This window comes from Penaeus chinensis, chromosome 13, assembly GCF_019202785.1.
Source record: "Penaeus chinensis breed Huanghai No. 1 chromosome 13, ASM1920278v2, whole genome shotgun sequence".
In the NCBI taxonomy this organism is placed as follows: Eukaryota; Metazoa; Arthropoda; class Malacostraca; order Decapoda; family Penaeidae; genus Penaeus; species Penaeus chinensis.
The window spans coordinates 18,988,806-18,995,668 of NC_061831.1; the positions used below are offsets into that span (position 1 = coordinate 18,988,806).

At 36.1% G+C, this 6,863-nt stretch overlaps 1 long non-coding RNA gene across 1 annotated transcript; it reads left to right on the forward strand.

Moving 5' to 3' along the window:
- The first annotated feature begins 300 nt into the window (after positions 1 to 300).
- Positions 301 to 909, forward strand: LOC125031387. Its single transcript, XR_007115481.1, has 2 exons — positions 301 to 494; positions 668 to 909. It is a non-coding gene; the product is annotated as an uncharacterized LOC125031387 (long non-coding RNA).
- The last annotated feature ends 5,954 nt before the right edge of the window (positions 910 to 6,863 follow it).

A 6,863-nucleotide genomic window follows, 5' to 3' on the forward strand; every position in this document is an offset into this window, starting at 1 on the left:
GCATACATACGGATAATATGACGCCCAGGTAAACCGGTCGGTTGAAGCCCCGCCCATGGTTTATGGACATGGCCCGCCCCTTTTCCAAGAGTAAAGATATATAAAGGTCGTCTGAACCTGTGATGCTACCACTGGTCTTCCTCGCACAGAGAACATGAAGATTGTAAGTAGTGTGTTGTGCAGATATACATGCTGCATTATATGTTGTATACTACATGTGTTTAGTTCAGTGGATTGATTTTAAATATATGCTAGCCAAATACCCAGAAATGTATTAAAGCTTTCTGTCTGCAGATCGTCCTTGCCTGCCTTGCCGCCGTGGCTGTTGCCACTCCTCAGTTCGAGGACCGAGTGGTCGCCCTCCTTCGCGATGACCGTATAGCCAACGAAGACGGCACCTTCTCCTATGCCGTGGAAGCCGACAACGGCATCAACACAGCCGTTGAAGGGGTTGTTGGATCTGCCGGTCAGATCAACCAGGCAGGATCTTACACGTAAGTAGTGAAAACTAATGCGAAAAGAAAGGTCGTTCGCTTAGAAATACAATAGACTATGGAAAGATTATATGGATTCTGTATCCACACTACATGTGTTTATACAATCTCAAATCTTCCATGACAATTTTGCTTTGCAAACGATATTTTAAAATTTGTTTCTGATCTTACAGTTATACCCTTGCGGACGGCACCCAGGCTGTTGTTACTTTCGTCGCCAACGAGAACGGCTTCCAACCCCAGTCCAGCATCCTGCCCACTCCCCACCCTCTTCCTGCCCACGTCTTTGAGCTGTTGGAAATCGCTGAGCGTCAACGTGCCGCGGGCATTGTGTTCAACTAAGAAAAAAAAAAAAAAAAAAACCGAAATGGATGGATGTTTAATGAATGCTACTTGAATAAAATTTACGACTGATGTCATTACTTTCATTTCGTTCACACTGTGGAAAAACAGAATATTATGTCTCTTCTAACTATTAATTTTAATGACCGCAGAAAATCTGATATCAGACTAAAAAAAGGAAAAAAAAATATCTATCTTCAGGCCTGTTGTCTGAAAACATGAATCATGATACAGTTTTCTTGCTTTAATATCATGTCACCTAAATGTAAATTACACCGTCAGTAATACAAGCAATAGAATAATTACTTTCTCACTTGCAATTCTGGCAAATAAGCATTCCCTTGATATTAGTGAATCACAAATAATATGATTGCTATCAAATTACTAAAGTTGCTGCACAGTTCTAGACCCTGGATAATAAGAATATTAATTGCAATATACACTTGAACAAATCATCGTTATTTTATTGTTAGCATATTTTTTATCCACCTTCCAATAAAATTCACTACAGAAACAATGAAACTGTATTTACATAATATTTACATTATTTAGTAATTCTGGATATTCATGGACGTGTTGATTTTCAGTAGTTGTTGAGTTTGTCTTCATTTTATTTTTTTCTTCTGGCCTCTGGGGATAGTTTAGTTCATAAACGAACATTCATATTCATGTGTCCACATATACATACATACATATATATAATTTATATTCATATAAATTTATATACATATAAACGTACATATATATACCCAAATACAAATGCATATGTACGAATACGAAATGTATATACATTTCTCAATATGTATACATATATGAATATATATGTATTATAAATGTATACATATACATATAATTGCGTATATATGTATAAACATTAATATACACATGTGAATATATTTTTACATATAAGAATATATACACACACATATATATACGACACAAACACAAACAAAGTAACGTGTACACTAAGACGAAAAGGAAAACAGCCACAAGTCTTCACGAGTTCCTCTTCAGACGAATAATAAACCAAAATTCATTTTCGTTTTCTTATTGTGGACGTTTTCCTTTTCATATACGTATACATACACACACACACACACGATAATTAGTTACAAAGTATATAAAAAGTACAGAACTCTTTATTAAATAAACTCATCAAGATGTAAAGCAATCACTTCTCTACATATCGTCCATCCAGGTCTATACACTTCTGAAGACAATGTTTCCATATATATTCACAAATACAAAAATATATTTTCATATCAATATCAATATATATCAATACATATACACATATATGCGTATATATACATATAAATGTATTTATACATATAATTGTTTATATATACAAATAAGAATATACACATATGAATATATATACACACAGTTAAATATATACATACATAAACACATATATGCGCGCGCGCGCGCGCACACACACACACACACACACACACACACACACACACACACACACACACATACACTAGCATTAGTTACTAAGCATTGCTATAAAATTATAGAGCTATTAAATAAAGACCGAGATATAAAATAGCCATTTCTGTACATGTCAATACGGAGGTTTTAGCATCACATTGTGTTCCTTTCAAATTATCCTTCAGTTTCGGGAGCAAAAAGAAGTCTGAGGGGACTTCAGGGCTGCAGGATGGATGTAGTAAAGTTTGCCGACGAAATACTTGTAAGAAGACCATGCTACCCTCTACGAATGATCTGGCATGTTGTGGACCAAAATCTAGCGGTTCAACTACCCTGTCCATTTCCGTGCTAATGAGGTTTACAACTTTCTTGTTAGTGCATGATAATAAGCAACCGTGATCGTCCTTTATCCCGCTAGGAAATCCATCAAGATTACACTTTTAGAATGCCCCCCCCCAAAAAGAAAAAGAAAAAAAAGAACAGCCACTATGTTCTGAGCTGACCTATCTGCAGATCCCATCGGTATCCATTGCTTTGAATGGATGTTGGTAAACCGACTCTTCCCTGGTTGCAGTTCGTTCCATGAAATCTCCCGTATCCCCAATCTTCCTTCCACGATTAAAGGAGAAATGAATTCTCGGAAGCTAATCTTCACGCAACGGTTTTGGCACCCATCGAGTTGCAAGCTTGCTGAGACCAAGAAGTTCACTTGCAAAGGAAAATGTTGAACCATGTGAGATCCCTACTTTAGTGGGGATAATGCATCAAAATTCTAGCAATGTAGAATATGAATTCCTTGTAAGCTTTTTAGAAAACTAATTGAACTGCTCTCCTAAAACCCTTTTCAAGATGAATATATATTTCTAGCTCATGCAATAATAACAAGATGTGTATAGCATTGAAATCTAGCCAGGTGTATTAGGTATACTAGCGTTTGGGGAGTTTAAGTCTTCTTTTCACATGTCTTTAGATCTCCCCTTCTCTGAGGTATCACCATTAGGCATATATGCGGATAATATGACGCCCAAGTAAACTGGTCGGTTGAGGCCCCGCCCATGGTTTATGGACATGGCCCGCCCCTTTTTCTAAAAGTAAAGGTATGTAAAGGTCGTCTGATCCTGTGATGCTACCACTGGTCTTCTTCACACAAACAACATGAAGATTGTAAGTAAAAATAGTATGCTGTGTGCAGATACATATATACCGCATTATACGTTGTATGTTATTGTGTTCAGTGCACAGGATTAGCTTTAAACATATACGAGCCAAATACCCCCAAATGTATTAAAGCTTTCTATTTGTAGATCATTCTTGCCTGCCTTGCCGCCGTGGCTGTTGCCACTCCTCAGTTCGAAGACCAAGTGGTCGCCCTCCTTCGCGATGACCGTGTAGCCAACGAAGACGGCACCTTCTCCTATGCCGTGGAAGCCGACAACGGCATCAACACAGCCGTTGAAGGGGTTGTTGGATCTGCCGGTCAGATCAACCAAGCAGGATCTTACACGTATGTGGGGAAAGTTATTGCGAATGTAAATACTATTTAATTACTGGAGGACCAATATTTTTGATTATAGAACATCAGCATAACTGAAATGGATACATGTTCTAATGCTTACAAATGTGTATGCGACATTCATTGCTATGCAGTTATTTTCATGCAATTTAGAATTTTACTTTTGAATCGACTACGTGTTTTAATGAAATGTACATTTAACTGTTCGTGACAATGCTGTGGTTACACGTCTTTTCCCATAGCGCCAAATGTGTGTATGCTATACTGAGTACTAGTGAGACCTGAGCCAACATTTAAGTACTAAGATTAAAAGGCTAACCAAATAAGAAAGCTATATAAAATTTGGTTCAATATAATATAGCTTCGCTTTCCCATTGTACGAAATATACAGTGATATTTCCACCTTATGTTTATACTCCTATTCACACAAGACTGGTCAATCACTATTCATTTTCTTGCCTTATATCACATCTGTAACTATAGTGAGCAATTTAATTACTATTTAACAGAGAAGAAAGTGTCAGATGAAACTTATTACTAATTAAACAATGTAATGATAATAATTATTGTACAAATGAAATCGCTAATTAGCATCTACGACTGGTTCAAAGATATTAAAAAAATACAAACAAAATACGGGAAAATGGGAATCAAGCGCTTTCGGGTAGATTTGCAGTTAAAATATAAATGTTCAGAAACTAAGTTTTAGTATTACATATGTGCATAATGCTTTGTGGATGATGTTTATATTATTTTATAGCCTTTTGCATTAAACTAAAAGAAAATCTATGAAATATAAATTGTAAGAATTTAAGAAAACGAAAGTGTATAAGGTAAAACACAATGAACTTCATAGAATTCATGTTCAAGGACAAGGCAATGTACTGTATGTAAAAGGCAAGCTGCCGCCGGGCTGATAAGGCAGTCATGTCTGTCCCTTACACCGAGGAAGCTGCAGGTATTATAGGCCGCAAGGTTAACGGTGTAATGATTTAGACTTATGAAGTTCGGGCAAAAGACACTTCCTTAAATATTAATTGAATTGGAATAACTAAGCAGTAGAATGGAATAAAATGAATGGAATATATACTCATACTTACAGGAAACGACACATATATAAATTATATATATATATATAATATATCCATATATATGGATATGTATATATGTAAATACAAATATATGCATATATATATATATATATATATATCTGTGTGTGTGTGTGCTCATATATATGAATGTATATATGTATGATTATATATATGTGTATAAAAGAATGTATATGTGTAGGTGAAAATTATATTGTATGTATACACGCACGCAATGCAATATATATATATATATATATATATATATATATATATATATATATATATTGTAAATATATGAATACACACACACACACATACACGTGCGTGTGTGTACACTTACACACACATATAAATGGAGAGTGCGTCTTTTAGTGGGGATGGGGAAGGAGTCATCCTCCCCAAACTCTCCGGAGGGGTTCCAGATGAGCTAAAAATATGACATATTAGTTTTGTTAGGAAGTTACTAAAGAGTTACTGTGAAATAATACCATAAATGATACATCTACAGCTCTACATATTTGGATTTGCCTCCTGATTACATTCTTCTGACTGTAAATATTTCCCTTGTAGTAAAAAACAATAGTCCATTGCAGAGGGGTTATATCGAGATTATGATTAAAACTCTGGCTATTGGGATACATCACTGACATCAATAAGTGAGATCAAGTGCTTAACATAAGTGAAATGCAGTCTTATGTCCAATTACCCTTCGAATATGGTCAGCGTACCTCTGTACACAGAAATGTATTTAAATGTAAATACACATATATATATGCAAAAGTTACTGGAAATTACATTATTTTATATCTACATAACTGGATTAAAAAGTATATATATAAATACTATTACAGCTTTTGAGATGTTTTCATAATAAAAACCAGGAAAATGCATCGCTTCATAAAACTGGTCGGTTCGGACACTGACACCGCCCATGGGCTGTAAGGAAGGTTCCGCCCCTTCATCATAGGCCGTATATAAAGGTCGCTCTAAGTTGTCAGGATACCAACTTGGTGTTCGTTGAAGTCACTACCATGAAAATTGTAAGTAGTGAGAAAAGTATGAAGACTGGTATAAAGACCTCACTGTGCATGTGCACATATACTATATCTATTCACATATGGGTCTACTTTTTAACATTTACTTATTTTGATAATTTATAATTTGCGGCAACTATTGTGATTAAAGGTCCGCTGTTTTCACAGATCGTTCTTGCCTGCTTTGCCGCCGTGGCTGTTGCTTCTCAGTTCGAGGACCGAGTGGTCGCCCTCCTTCGCGATGACCGCGTAGCCAACGAAGACGGCACCTTCTCGTACGCCGTGGAAGCCGACAACGGCATCAACACAGCCGTTGAAGGGGTTGTTGGATCTGCTGGTCAGATCAACCAGCAGGGATCATATACGTAAGTGGTGAAAAAAAAGTGAATAGAAAAATTAGAAGATATTACATTCGGTTGGAGATTATTATTTATTTTTTATTTTTTATTTTTTATTTTTTTTAATACTTCAAACCCATCAAACCCATGGTGTCTTTTCAAGACAGCCAGGAAATCGTAATTCACTAATCATTTTAATTTACTTTCCATTACATACACAAAGATATGTCCCCTTCTATGCCAATGCAAGTACTATATATTACTTGATCTTTACAGCTACACCCTTGCGGACGGTACGCAGGCTGTTGTCACTTTCGTTGCCAACGAGAACGGCTTCCAGCCCCAGTCCAACATCCTGCCCACTCCCCACCCTCTTCCTGCCCATGTCTTTGAGCTGTTGGAAATCGCTGAGCGTCAACGTGCTGCCGGCATCGTATTTAACTAAGAAATTATATATAATGACTGAAATGTATGTTGACTTAATAAAGTTTTTCACTGATCTCATTATTTTCGTTTCGTTCACATTTTGAAAGAACACTATAGAAACAACCTCAACACAGCCTTATTTTTTTGTATCTCAAATTCTGTTGTCTGAAATGGTTGTATGAAAACAT